A 16,062-nucleotide genomic window follows, 5' to 3' on the forward strand; every position below is an offset into this window, starting at 1 on the left:
ATCAGTCAAGATCAAGTCACCAAAATTGACAGGATTTATTTTGAATGTGCTCATAACATTCAATTGAATTCCCTCTGAATAAATGCTGCCATGGAGTCAAATGTCAAGATAGGGATGGTCACCTACATGCAAGGTATTATACACAGGCCAACACAAGTCAAACAACAAACAGGTTTTAATATTTGTTTTAACATGTTATATGAAAATATATTATGGAAGTAAATCTGTCATCGGATATTGAAATTAAAAAGCCATTGAATTTCTAGCACTGAATATTTATGCAGTGAAATTATGTATCTGAATGTTTTGCTTCTGAATTTAATGCTATTTTTCAATGTTAAAAATGTCAATGTTAAAAAAATCTTAATCAGTCAGACTGAAGCTCTGCCTCAAGCAGCAGGTGTCTGTCAGCTCCCACCAGTGGTGGCTACAGCCACAGACAGATGCAGCCACCCCGTACGATCATCAGTGGGAGCCGGCGCGTGTTTTTCCGTCGAACATGATACGTATGTCAGGGCTGACCTTCGCTGCGTGGTGTCGGACAACGTTATCATATTCAACGGGGAAACACACACCACATTTAATTATTTTTTTGAATTGAATTGTATACATTGTATTGCGCTTCTGAATTTGTTATGTTGAAATTTTTAAAATAAAGAGACAAATTCCGAGGTAAAACATTCAGAAAATTAACTTTCACTGCATAAATATTCAGTGCTAGAAATTCAATGCCTTTTTAATTTCAAAATCTGATGACAGATTTACTCCCATAATATAGGCGATAGTGATTTGCTTGACTAGAGCTGAATTATGTGCCATTTAAAGGGCAGCGAACTATATTTAGTTTGTTATTGAAATAAAACCTTTTAACTGCATTTGGGTCCTCACCCCCTTTTTCCGAGTCTCCGTTTGCCCCGAACCTGACAGAATGACCCAACCAAGAGAGGACCTAGCAGCTCATGGTCAGGACATTATCAGGTGGGTTCAGGACTTTATGACGAATCCTGCTAGCAGGGCTCGCCAAGTTGCTGCCAGCAAACTTTTTTTTGAAGCCGCAGCTAAGCCACCAGCCCATGTCTCAGCCACAACCATGCTAGCAGCCCATGCCACAGTCACAGCCATGCCACCAGATCATGTCTCAGCCACCGCACAGCTTCCCAGCTCCTGCCCGAACCCATTTAGGGGTACTCGTCTGGCCCTGGGAGGGCCAAGGAGCATCCAGCTGGCTAACCGGCAGTTGGCTCGTTGGTTGCCGGCCTCGAGGAGGAGGTGCGGCACGAGGAAGCGAGCCTCCCCGATGCTGCTCACATCGGTTCTGACGGGGGGCCGTCCGTCACCAGTTCCAGCGGAGGCCCACCCGTCCAAGCAACCAGCCCACGCCTCGATCACAGCCAAGCAACCAGCCCACGCCTCGGTCACAGCCGCGCCACTAGCCCATGTCTCGGCCAGTGGTCTTCAGTCGGCCGTCCGGTCGACACCTGCCAGTGGTCTTCAGTCGGCGGCCCGGTCGACACCTGCCATTGGTCTTCAGTCGGCGGCCCGGTCGACACCTGCCATTGGTCTTCAGTCGGCGGCCCGGTCGACACCTGCCATTGGTCTTCAGTCGGCGGCCTGGTCGACTCCCTCCAGTGGTCTTCAGTCGGCGGCCCGTCCGTCACCAGTCCCGGCGGAGGATCGTCCGGCACCAGCCCAGACAGGGGTCCGTCCGACGCCTGCTCCCCGCAGCCGTCCGGGAGTCCGCTCTTTGCCCCTTCCTGTTCCGACGGGGGGCCGTCCAACGCCTGCTCCACGTCGCCTTTCTGAGCAGCCCCGTCGGCTAGGTCACCCTCACGCCCGGCCTCCTGAGCGGCCCCGCCCGCTAGGTCGCCCTCACGCCCGGCCTCCCGAGCGGCCCCGTCGGCTAGGTCGCCCTCACGCCCGGCCTCCCGAGCGGCCCCGCCCGCTAGGTCGCCCTCACGCCCGGCCTCCCGAGCGGCCCCGCCCGCTAGGTCGCCCTCACGCCCGGCCTCCCGAGCGGCCCCCCCGCTAGGTCGCCCTCACGCCGGCCTCCCGAGCGGCCCCGCCCGCTAGGTCACCCTCACGCCCGGCCTCCCGAGCGGCCCCGCCCGCTAGGTCGCCCTCACGCCCGGCCTCCCGAGCGGCCCCGCCCGCTGGGGCGCCTTCACGCCCAGCCTCCTGAGCGGTCCCGTCCACTGGGTCGCCCTCATGCCCGGCCTCCTGAGCCCTGCCCCCAGACCCCCTCCACCCACCCTACGTATCCTGAACCCCACCTCCTGGCCCCCTCCACCCGCCCTACGTATCATGGACATTGGGGACGTCTGGGATCCGTCCCTTAGGGGGGGGGTACTGTCATGATCTGTGTGTGTCATGATCTGTGTTTTCTTGATTTTGATTTCCTGTTTTATTTTGTAATTTTGCCCTCATGATTCCCTGTCTCGTACTTCCTGGTCCTTGTTGTTTCCGCTGTCTTGACTCCCCCACCCTCTCGTGTTGATTACCATGCCTGCCCTGATGTGTTTCACCTGTTCCTCGTCAGCTCCCTGCCTCCCTGTGTATATAGTCTGTGTGTTTCCCCTGTCTCATTGTTGGGTCATTGTCGTTTGTCGCTGTTGCTGTCTGTCACTCCCTGTCTGCTGCACCACGTCATGTCCATGGATTTATTCGTTTCTGCCTCCCGTGTCTCTTCGTGTTTTGGTTCCTTTTTCGTAAGTGTTTCTTTGACTGGTGTTTTTGCCCCTGAGTTCTCCCTGGTTTGATACTTTGTTTTTTGACTTAGTTTTTGGTTTTGTATTTAGTTTGTTATTGAAATAAAACCTTTTAACTGCATTTGGGTCCTCACCCCCTTTTTCCGAGTCTCCGTTTGCCCCGAACCTGACAGGCTGTCTCATCGCTGTCGTCAAAAACCTGTGAAATACACCAAAGAGAATCAAACCTGTTGTCACTGTTGCTTCTGTATGTTCCTAAAGATGGGCAGAGCACAAAAAAAGCATCCAATGCAACAATTCTGCCAAATTTGCAAATTGATTCAATACCTAATTCGGGTGTTTTAAGCAACACAACAGAATCCTTCACTGTTGCAAATTGAAGCAAGTCATTCCAAATAGCAACAACATAGGTGTTGGCTGTCCTTAGGAAGATTAAAACACACAAAGCCAAAGAGTGGATGGACGAGGATGTAGGATCCTTAAAGACTGTGCTGAACAGCAAGGGAAGTTTACCAAAGTTTTCCAGCTGCTCATGAACACAAGCTTGAGTAGAAACTGATAATTGAGTGGAAACATACATGATACCACTAAGCCATCAGCTATCCTAAACTATCCTAACAGCCTTGTCTCATATATCACGGCTTTGAATCAGAGAAACAGTTATATTTTCTTTACCTGGTATCCCTTGATTAAGTCCTCTGTCTTTTCCCCAAGATAGAGAATAAGGCCTTTGATGACAGCTTCTCTTTTGGACTCGATGTTGTTGTCCTGCAAAAATATGAAATATGAAATTATGTTAACTACAAACGTCAGAATTCTACTTGTACATAAAACTACTACACTGATTTAACATGTCACGGGTGTCATCAAGTTTCTTTCCAACGGCTCCTCCCTTCCTCCTGTACAGTGTCAACAGTTTGGGCCTGTATTGGTCCAGCTTCCCCAGGAATGTGGACTGGAGTGGCTTCAGTGTGATCCTCCGAAATTCCTCCTCAATCTGAGAGATTGAGACCAAATGAGAAAATGGAGAAACATCACAAGATACAGACAAAAGAAAACAGAGACACAGGGCAAGAGAAGCAAAACCTTAAAGTGCACATATATGTCTGTATATATATACATACACACACACACACACACACACACACACACACACACACACACACACACACACACACACACACACACATATATATTTAAATAGCCATAAAAACAGACTTGATCACAATGTTCTCAATGGGAATTATGTTCATCATATCGTAACATAAATATTTTTTTCTGATTTGTATTAACTTCCCATTCTCTCTCTACTAATCAAATGTTGTTGTAGGTATGGGTCATTGATAGGAATTGATAAGTGCCAAGGTAATTCAGGGATTAAGCATGCTTGGAGGCCCCTGCAAAATTGCGAGATAAACTACCACCGTTAAACCAGCGCCGCTAAATTAGCGCCGCTACGCTAGCGCCGATAAACTTACACCGATAAGACAGTGCCGAAAAGCTAACGCCTCTACGCTAGCGCCGATAAGTAGGGTTGGGCATCAACCTCCGGTTCCAGAACCGTTAAGAAGCTGTTGGAATTGCGATTCTTTTTTTTTTTGGTTCTTAAACGTCCGCATTAGTTTGTTTGTATTACTCCGCCCGGCGTGCGGAGACTCCGCGATAGAACGATCAGTAACGAGTTGTCTAACGCGCTACTATTGCCAAACCAGTAGTCAGATTAAAGTTACTTACGGTATCTAAATACACAGTGCGTTACTATTTTTGTCAGTAAAAAAAAAGATCTGCTTTCTTCGTGCGTCTCAGGGGGGTGACGTATGTTAGCCGACACCTTCACTGACGGTCGCGTGTAGTCGCTATACCGGCAGAAACATAAACAATGGAGGGGGAGAGATACGCATTTTCCAGCTGGAAATACAAGCATTATTTCAGCTTCATCTCAGCAAAAGATGGCAACATAAAGGTTCGTTGTACACTCTGTGTTAACAACAGTGTGTTGTCTACTTTCAAGAATACAACATCAAACTTGAAAAAACATTTAGAGTCACAGCATGGCACAACCACATTAAACGAGCCGGTCCCGCCCGGTGACGGTGAAAAGGCGCAGCGTGTGAATAAACAAGACGAGTTCTCGATTTCACGGAGCTCCTGCTAACTCAAGGTGCGTGTCCACAGGGGCGATTTTAAACGCGAGTGGACGCGCCGCTTCCCGGTATTGCACGCTTGGTGGGCTGCCACTAGAGGATGATTGACAGGCGCTCTCCTTTAAACAACACATTTTTGCGAGCGTTCGCGAGCGTTCCCGAGGCGGCGAGTCGAGCCCGGCGCCTCTGATTAGCATTAAAGTAGATTCGACTTCAACTTTAGGCAAATGAGGAGCGGCCAACTCGCGCGCCATCTCTCGACATTCGCCGCGACGCTACCAGAATGCATTGCACAGCTTTTCACATAGACAATGAATGGGACGCGGGGAAACACCGCTGCCTGTGGACACGCACCTTCAGTCTGTGCTGAAATGCGAGCGGAGTCTCTCTTGAGAGTTTAGTGGAGAAATGTCTCGCTGCTTGCTGGCCCCGCCCCCTCCCTTCGTCATCACGCCGCTCATACTTGAGGACTGTGTTCATCCTTTGTTCCATAAAAAACACTCCTTGCTGCTCTAATGCTGGTTCAATATTCATAAAATGTTCATTCATGATGTTACTGCCATTACAATATGCAAACAATTATTTAAGTTAAGTGAAGTCAAGAGTACTACTTTTCAAAGTAACTGTGGCAACACTGGACCTGTTGACCTGCACCTCAAAGAATCGGAATCGAGAATCGTTTAGAACAGGAATCGAAACAGAGGATCGGAATCGGGATCGGAATCGGTAAAATCCAAACGATGCCCAACCCTACCGATAAGCTAGCGCCGATAAGCTAACGCTGATATAATATAACGCTGCAAGCTAGCGCGGCAGGCTCAAATAAAGCCACAATCTAAACTAGCATAAAATGTGAGCATTATTGCTGGACATTTTGACTGTCAAGTTTTTAATTTATCTGTTTTTTACAAAACAATACGACCACTGGGGGAAAAAAACTGTAGCATCAACCAATACTCTGCAAACTTTATTCTTACCTTAAACTTCAGTCTGTGTCTTCTTGGTGCCACCTGTTCTGCCAACCTGGCTGCAGACAAAATGACGGACCACAAGCACCTCGCAGGAAATCTCCTCCCATTTCACAATTATATTGGAAGAGAGTAAATAAAACAAGATCATTGCTTGTTGTGTGCGTTTACCTAAAAAGATTGGCGCGGAATACATGAGTACATCTTGTTAAAGAAAAAATGTACAATGTCTTGTGATATGAACAAACGCAAATTAAGTCCAGGACTAGATTTGTTTTTGTAGAGATAGAAACGTACATTTTCATTGTTAATATCACATTATGTAATTGTGTTACATCTACAGCCTCTCAGAATCATTTTCTCAGTGAACCTGCACTTGTGGAGTAGTTAGTAAGGGGAAAAGGTTGCAACTTATCTCTTGCTGTCTGTCCATGACACAGTTTGGCTGAAAGATTTGATTCTGAAGTTCACCTGCTACTTTCACCCAGGAAACTAAAATCTAAACGAGTTTAGTTTTACAGTAATGTCTTATCAGCTGTTTTCATCCCTGCACAAATCACCTGGTAACTTTCACTGTCACCTAAAGCCCTTTTCATCGATAATGGTGATGCAATGGTTTAAGTACAGTAGAATATGTTGTGGAAGAACTCATCAAGCATATCTGAACTATCAAAGGTCACACATCAGTCACTCAGTTTAAACAGGTAGTTGCTAGGCTGTAAGCATGCCACACCTCCACCGCTGCCAGTAAAACTTGATTCTATTTTAGTGGCAGCTTGTTTATTTATATTATAAGTTACACTGCAGCATATTTAACAGTCAATGACACGGTCAGAGAGGTAAATAAGAGATGAATGAGCTTAATGAGATCTGCTCAGTCACTGATGTGAATAACAACACTTGAACAGAGATTCAATGGTCAATTACATCATATGGTAGTGGGGAGTGTGCATATTTGTGTGTGCACAAAAGATCATTAATGAACTGGTTCTAAATATTATGGTAGGTGGTCTTTGCATTTGCTGTCCAAACTCAGTTGTTTCACACGTAAACAAAACTACTCTATCCACATTATAAACACAAGTTAAAATCAAATTTTTAGAACTGCTTTAAATATGTGACTAATGTTCTACTTTTGTCTGTTTGTTCTTATTTTAACTGTAAAGCGAGATTGAGTACCATTAAAAGAGCTCTATAAATGTATTATTATTTTTAGTCAAAGGGACAAAACAACATCAATACCTTCAGGAACTTGCTTCAGACAAAAGCGTCAGAGTAACTGTACCTTTATTTCGGATTATGTGGATTGCCCCGTTGAAACAGGCTCCTTACCATTTCCAAAGTAACATTCATGACTGGAGAATGTGCTGCAACGTTACTTTTTAGACTTATTTCCGACAGCACCTGAAGGCAGCATTAGTGCACCAGATGCAGCAGCTGAATTTAATAACTTAATCAGAAGGCTTTTGAAGCATGTGAGTGTGTGCAGCAGCAGCAGTAGATGTTTCCTCACATCCAGCAGCGATAACTCCACGTGTGTACGACTAATCGTATTCATCGATTGTTAAACCGATACAACAATTAGACGACTGCTAACTAGCCTAGCATAGCGTTTATGAGATGGACACCGGTAGAAATGTGAAAACAATGCTTGTGTTGTCGGAATGTGTAGCCTCATAAAGTTTTCTTTCACTCACCTGTTTCCAGATGCTACACCTGTTTGGAAGGCGCGTGGGAAGCCTGGCGGCCAGGCGCGCGACGGTGGCCTTCACTGCCAGCAGCGCCAGGATGGCGAGCCACGGTCACGGTAACATGACGTCATGTGATTACCTCTGAACTAGAGCAGTAGAAACGCATCGGGATGGACACAGTTTAAAGTGTGACAGAATGATAAACTACCGGGTCAAAGGTCACTAGCTTGTTGTGGGTATACACAGGTGTTGCACCAAATTCTGTGACCTGTCAGATTCAGGAACCCAATTATAGGAATGTCGGCCATATTGTTGTTTTTAATCCTACTAACGTTATTTCACATGCTTTTGCTGGTGGACGGTATTCACTCAAGTACTGTGTATTTAAGTACAAATGTGAAGTATTTGTACCATTCTTCAGTTTTCTTTCTTGTCCACTATATTTCAGAGGACAAATGTATACTACAGCTAAAAGGATTCAGTTAATCAAATCAACTGGCAACTATTTTGATGGAGAACATCCAGCAGATTAATCCATAATGAAAATAATCATTACTTGCAGTATCTTGTATATCTTGCCTATACAAAATGGTTAAATATATTTATTATACTTTTACATAATCATTTTCAATAGAGGATTTGAGGGGGGGGCTGCTTTCAAAATCCTTGTGTGCACACAGGAAGTCGCATGACATTTGACTTGCATTTAATCCATCATCAGCAGTTTGTGAGCAGTGGGCTGATGGAAGGACACTTTCCATACTCGTATCCGGGGATCAACAATAATAATACACTTTATAGAGCGCTTATCAAAACAAAGTACAAAGTGCTTCACTGACAGAGAAGGCAACTCGGTGTGTTGTGTTTTTAGAAGAGACTTTATGCTCACTTTCCGTAAGTTTGTATGTCTGCAGACTTTACCTGAGGGACTTACCCACAAAGCATAGCGCTGTGATATTAAACATTGGGGAACAGGGAGCCCGGAGGAATTAAAAATAAACAAAGGGTACATATTTTTTCAAAAAGCATTCCTGAAAATCGTTGCTTGATAGGAATGGTACAAGAACACAGCAAAGGTTGACAGCAGTAGATGCAGCTGCATGCAACATGATTCAAATCTGACTATTTGGATTAGTCACTCACTCAGTTTTTAATTTGATCTAACTTTTTCAATTATTCAGAAGGCCGATGTACCAGAACAGGCCTCAGGCTAAAGTGGCCTCAAACCAGCAGATGGCGCTGTTGTACCGTCATGACTCGGCATACATGTAGACAGATGATCCTCGTGGTTATTGTTCAAGTACAGGACACAAGTTCCAGTTTTCGAGACCAGGCTTTTAAAACATGTTGACTTAACTGTACATTGTTGGTGTAGCAGCTGGTTCCAACGTGACCTTCCTGTCTCTGTCCATCCAGAGGTGGCCGAGTCGGTGGACATGTCTCAGCCAATGTACTGGGACCGTCTGGACACCCCTCTGCCTGACAGACCCTACAAAGACGTCCTGACTGCTGCTGACCAAAGCCTTAAACAGAAGGAGAAGTGACCCTGGAGCCAGCTGACCAATGAGGAGAAGATTGCATGTAGGTTGATCACACAAGAAGCCCAAAACACACGTCGCCTCCAAAATGAAAAACTATTATTGTATTAGTATTGTATTGTACTATACTAACAGTAAGTACAATTCTAAAGGTACACTTCTGAGGAGTATAATCATTTTATTGTATTTTTGCAGATTCCATCCATCCATCCATTGTCTATCGCTTATCCTGTATTCAGGGTCGCGGGATAGATTGCAGATTATATATTTTATTTATTTGATAATTGTGTACTTTTACTGAAGTAAAATGTAGATGGCAGAACTTTAACAGAATAGTATGACATGATGGTGACATTGTTGCATTGTAAACACACAGTTAGACTAAAGTGGCATTAGAGGAGGCAGGGGTCCAAAAAAGCAGATTTATTTTCATGTCTTTATAGATTTCTTTATTACTCTGTGTTAGGCGTGTGAATCTCTGGCTTCACTTCGATTCGATTAACGATACAGTAGTTGGCGATTCGATTCAAGGACGATTTTTTTTTTGTAACGATTCGATTTGATTCGATTCTGTAACTTGTAACCAAAATTCTATATCCATGAAATAAACATGCAATAATGCGAGTGAGACTATCTGTATTCTTCTGAAAGGAGAAAAAATAACATATTTATTCTAGAAAAAAGTAGTTCTGCATAATATTTTATGCTGAATACAAAAATGTAATGCTCAGTTATGTTTAACATTTTTCAATAGACTACATGCTGGATGGGAGAGAGTGTCTTAAACGTATTAAAACATTAATAAGTAAGAATCACGATTCATACGATTAAACGCATTTATATCGATTATTGGTGAAGCCAAAACGATTCATTCTATTTATTTATTTTGCCACATCTTTAAGGTCTGACAATGAAAGAGGTTCAGAAGAGTAAAGCTTCTCAGCTTCGACATCACACACCTGCTGTCGCTGCCTCTTATAATTATTATTTTTATTATTATGAGCTCTTTATCACAGCAGCCGTTGTCACTGACGGCAGAAAAAGCACAGCTGTAACCAACGACATTACTGTTGGCTCTGTTCTCTTTTTGAAGACTCCCAGTAAGCCAGCTCGTTTTTTCATCTGCTTACAGATTGGAGAGATGCCACTAAAGGCGAGAAGCAGAGTCAGCAAAAGAACAGCGAGTCCAACCGACCGGGACGGCGACGGGCGCGAAAAGGAACGCTGCGGCGAAACACTGAATCTCTTTGGGAGGGTTTTTTTATTTACAATGAAAATGGTTAGATTTAAAAAAAAAAAAAAAAAGGCACAAACTATCATCTATCAACTAACAACGTCCTTTTTTTTAAGCAACAAAAGGCTGTTTGTTTATCAAAGGCTTAAAACAATGTATATCGTATATAATCTGCCAGCTCATTGTTATGTTTGTATATAATCATTTCTAAACTAAAACAGTGATTTCATTATTATTTATTACGGGACAGTGTCAGACCAGTTGTTAGTACGTGTTTTAGGGGCCCGACTAATATACCTCCCTTCCACATGTATATGATAACGTGAGCGTGCTGCTTTTCCTGCTGCAGTTCGGGATCGAGGACCCGAAGGCGTTGCTGGATCAGACCGGCTGCTGGGACGGCGTCCGCAACTATCAGGTAGATATGAGAGTTACCTCACCAGCCTTCTGATAATTATTCTTTTCTTTTTCTTTTTCTTTTTTTTCATCCATCACTTCAGACTCGCAACTTCATGAGGCAGATGAAAGACGGGCAGTTGGCTTCCTTCTACCACAGCAACTGTAAGGAGCAAGGTTTGAAAAGTGCTTGGATTTAGAATAAAGTGCTTGAAATTGATGTTCTATGGGATGACATATATGATATTACACAGAGAAAAGAATATATATGAGAGAGTGAAAACAGCATTTTCTGACATTTCTGCATGAAAAATTACTTTTAGTGATTAACAGGTTTCTGTGGAATTAGTTTTCCTTTCATGTGTGTTCCTTCTGTAAAAAGCTGTCTCAAAACATCATGTTGGTTGTTTTATAGGACAATAACATCTCCCAGTCCAACACAGATCTGTTCACCAACCCCAAGGGCCAGGTTATAGGGGGACACCACACCAGTCAATGGGCCGAAGACTTCAAAGGGGAAAGTTTTAAGGTGTGATGTGTAATATTTGGCCACATGCTCCACCAATAGGGGACAGCCTTTCACCTTCATCCAAAACAAGGGAAAAAAGGATGATACAAAAATAATATACTACTAAACAAACATCACAATAGACCTTCAACATGATTAACATGTCAGGGCTGCTCTATTTCTTCGTCTTCGTCTTCACAGTTTGATACTTCAATATTTAGGCAACACAAAATGCGACTTTCTAGACGTTTTAAAAAAAAAAAAAAAAAAAAAAAAAGTGCCTTTTTAATTATAAGACACAGCCTAGTGCAGAAACAACTAGCAAACTTCTTTTCTGGGGCGGTGAATTGATTTGATTCAATTCAGTTTTATTTATAGTGTCTCAGGACACTTCACACATCGAGCAAGACTAGAACACGCCCATGATTTTCAGACTTAATAGTCCCATCGCCACCCAGGAGCAAGCGTTACTGCGACAGTGGTGAGAAAAAACTTGAGCCTTAATAGGCTTTTAGGCAGAAATCGCATGCAGCCCAGGTCCTTGGGTTCCAACTTTGGTGTTGGTAGTTAGCAGTAATGGTAGTATTTCACGGAAGCAATAGTATCAGCCGTAGAAGTCGATGGCAGCAGGCACAGCCATGCCGGGATGGATCCATCCCAACCATGTCGTCGTAGATCAAAATTTGATCTTTATTTTACTTCCAATACAAAGTACAATATTACATGACAAGATGCATCATACAAATAAAAATAAATAAAAAAGGTTTGAGGGACGGGAGGAAACTAAGGTCATCATGCCCTGCCCCTTCTTTACATTATCACATTTACAAAAGGCCTCCTATTTAAGAAGAGTGAATTTGTGCGTTTTCCTGACCATTTCCCTAATCACCTTATATTACACTATAATGCAAAAAGTATTCGCTCACCTGCCTTGACTCTATGAACTTAAGTGACATCCCATTCTTAGTCCATAGGGTTTAATATAACGTTGGTCCACCCTTTGCAGCTATAAAAGCTTCAACTCTTCTGGAAGGCTTTCCACAAGGTTCAGGAGTGTGTTTATGGGACTTTTTGACCATTGTTCCAGAAGCGTATTTGTGAGGTCACACTCTGATGTTGGACGGGAAGGCCTCCACTCTAATTCATCCCAAAGGTGTTCTATCGGGTTGAGGTCAGGACTCTGTGCAGGCCAGTCCAGTTCATCCACACCAAACTCTCTCATCCGTGTCTTTATGTTGGAACAGGAAAGGGCCATCCCCAAACTCTTCCCACAAAGTTGGGATCATGGAAAAAAAAAAATATGGCACAATGCAGTCCGACAAATACCGTTCTCCTGGCAACCGCCAAACCCAGACTTGTCCATCAGATAGCCAGATGTAGAAGCGTGATTGGTCACTCCAGAGAACGTGTCTCCACTGCTCTAGAGTCCAGTGGTGGCGTGCTTTACACCACTGCATCCGACGCTTTGCATTGCACTTGCTGATGTATGGCTTGGATGCAGCTGATCGCCATGGAAACCATTCCATGAAGCTCTCTACGCTGTTCTTGAGCTAATCTGAAGGCCATATGAAGTTTGGAGGTCTGTAGCGATTGACTCTGCAGAGAGTTGGTGACCTCTGTGCACTATGTGCCTCAGGATCCGCTGACCCCGCTCTGTCATTTTACGTGGTCTACCACTTCTTGGCTGAGTTGCTGTCGTTCCCAATCGCTTCCACTTTGTGGCAAAAGAAAAATATGATTATGAAGGAGGTTTGGTCAAAGAGATCCTGCCATTACCAGCCTGCAAAACAGTAGTTCAGCAGAAGCTTTAACTACTGGGTCTGTATATAAAGATTTTTGTCCAATTAAAGGTCCCCTATTATACTGATTTTCATCAATTCCACACCACTGTCAGAGGTCCAACAACACTGGATTCGATATGCATTGCCCCAAACCCGTCCGTGGTCCTGAATTTCAGCTGTCTAAAAGTTGCTCAAATGAGTTCTCCTTAGAACAGGCTGTTTCTGTGTCTGCACCTTTAAATGCTAATGAGCTCCGTCTGTCAACGCCTACTCCGAGAGCGACAGGACGCCGTTTACACTACAGGACTGCATGCGCCAATGTTTACGTGGATGTATCGCTATGGCTCGCCTGTGTGGCTCAGGTGAAGTTGCTGGGTCCCGTATGGTTGGGACAGATCCTTTAACGAGGGTCAGTGTCGAGGCAAAGCCAGCTTTGTACTGACCCTCATTACTGAAGTAGTCCGATGTGAAGTGATTAGCACACACATAGAAGCTAACACGGACCGTGGCCGGCACATTGTCATCAAAAATGAAACGCAACCACTGTCTCTTCTGTTCTTCTGTAGCTGGGACAGAATATAAGCACATGTTGATTTGTACAACCAACAACAGAGCAATTAGCATGTCTAACTCTGAGCGACGACATTGTGAAACACTGCTATCTCTCTGCTATTTCACTGCAGGACACACCGAACTTCACCTCGTGATGAACGCCCCATCTCAGATATCTCCTATCATCATGCAGAGGAGGTCGGTCTATGCAAATGACTCCCTTCGTTACATAACGGGAGCTGAATCTGAACAGCCCGTAGGAGCGCCGTTGCACCAGTGGGGGGGGCTGCAGAGACCATGCAGGAGTCACTTGTTTTCCTCATCCTGGGAGTTGACAGCCTCAGGGATGACCAGTTTATAGGTGTAGAGGCCAGAGAAAACATGTTTTTCACAATATGGCCTTTAATACAAACAAATAAATGAGTAAATGCTCTTGTATGCAATCCCATGAGTAGTTGACTTCCTGCACACCGTGGCTGATCAGCCCTTCCTCAAACACACACACAGCAGTGCTTATTTAAAGGAGCCAGCAGGGTGGGGTGCACCCGACCAGCCTCCCTGTGGCGCGTGCACACACACACACACACACACGCACGCGCGCGCACGCGCGAAAATACATGTATACAAACACACACACACATATCCAGGCACTCACACCCACACTCTAAAGTCAAACACACACACGCAGTTGTCAGTGATTCTCTGGAGGCAGCAGGGAGCGGACTTCCACACGGACTCCTCGCTGGTGAGGAAAAAGTAAATCGGCAGCTGGGTCAACACATTTTGCCACCTTTGCTACCTTTCCATTAACAACCTCCGTCCTCCCTCCCTTCTCCCATCCTTCCTAGAAAAGGGTCTGATCACCTCTGCCTCATATAGGCAGCAACTTCGAGTTCAGAAAAGTGAAGCCAAGGCGGAAGTGCCTTAAACTTCTCTCTGCTGGCCTTCAAACTCTTCAAAACCGTAGTCCACAAACCAATGGGTGACGTCACGATGACTACGTCTGCTTCTTACATAGTCTGCTACACGTCTTGTCTACCGTTTGTCTTTTTTTTTTTCAACTTTCTTCATCCGCTTCTGGCAGTTTTTCTCATGTCTTTTGAAAGCTACACAAGCTCTGTGCCAGAGGGGGAAATGTTCTTCGCCTCCATGAGAACACACACCTTAGTGCCACGACACAGAGGAGGCAGGTGGATTAAGAGTATTAGTGTGAGTGTGTGGTGCCTTCTCATTTGGCCAAATACGCTCTGATCCCTGATGCACACACGCTCACTGAGTCACGAGAATCACAGAGAGGGTGGTTGCAGTATGTGCGGGGTTGTGTTCTCTCTGAACTGCAGCTGCACTTCAAACGCTCATCTCTCTCCAGTCAACATGAAGCAGCCAGCAGCTCCCCCTCCCAGACGGCTTACAGAAATAGCATCAGTATTCTATGGGACTGGGAGGTGCCACTGTGCACCGTTTTATCTGAAACTACAGTATATGGGCATTACCATGGAAACTGTAGAGAACTGTCCAAATGACTGTCAAAGATGCAGGATACTCGGAAGTTAGATATGTCTGTTGTAGAGGCTTGTGGCACAACCCTCTCAACAACTCCTTTTTTCCCCCATATGAGGCGCAACCAATGCACTAGAAACTTGCTTCTTTGGGTACAGTAAAACTTCCTGATGGACTTGAAAAGACTTCTGTATTGCAAGTGGTGTGTTTAGAATAGGCTACTGTGGTTTAATAATATGCCTGCAATGCCCTGAAATGTTGTTCTTACCCTGGAGCTGCTGTGTTACTGCACTCTGTGGTGAATGAACTTTCGACCTCAGTGAAAGAATGGCATGTTAAAAAGCTCAAATCCCTGTTGTGTAGTTTCCTGTTGCACTGTGGGGAAAAAAGCAACAGGGTCAAAGTCCGTTTCCTTTCACAACAAGGGAATAATAATAATATCAATAATAGTGGTGGTAACAATAATAACAAGAAGTATTATTTACAAGTATATTTTACATAAAAAGAAAACCCAACTAATGGTGACAATTGAAATGACCAACTTTTTATGTAAATGATGTAATTTATTCTCTAACCATAAAGGGGAGGGGACCTTGTAACGGTTAAATCATTTCAGCCAATAGTGTGCAGACACTGGAATCTCAAACGAAAACACTATGCTGCATTCAGGGGCAGTTGGAAATCTTAAATTTTGAATGTGTTTTTTTACCCTCTGTCTCAAATTACCAATCCAGTGTTTTCACTTTCACTTGTAAAATGACGAATTGAGTTGAATGAAGTCATACATTTTTTTTGTGGTATTCATAAACTCATTTTTTCACATGATGCTACACACGATGGGATTGCAGGAACGTTTCACTTCTGAAATATATGTTGATTGTAGTGCTCTGGGCTCACAAACAGCTCACCAAAAACATATGAATCTAAGAATATTTTATTTAATTTCTTACACTTGCCTTGCAAAATTATTTCTGTCTAGGTGCTGCATGTTAAGGACACGAGAATGCAGCCTTGAATGTTCAATAAAAACGACACAAACTAGATC

The sequence above is a fragment of the Eutrigla gurnardus genome (genome assembly GCF_963514095.1).
Source record: "Eutrigla gurnardus genome assembly, chromosome: 8".
NCBI lineage: Eukaryota > Metazoa > Chordata > Actinopteri > Perciformes > Triglidae > Eutrigla > Eutrigla gurnardus.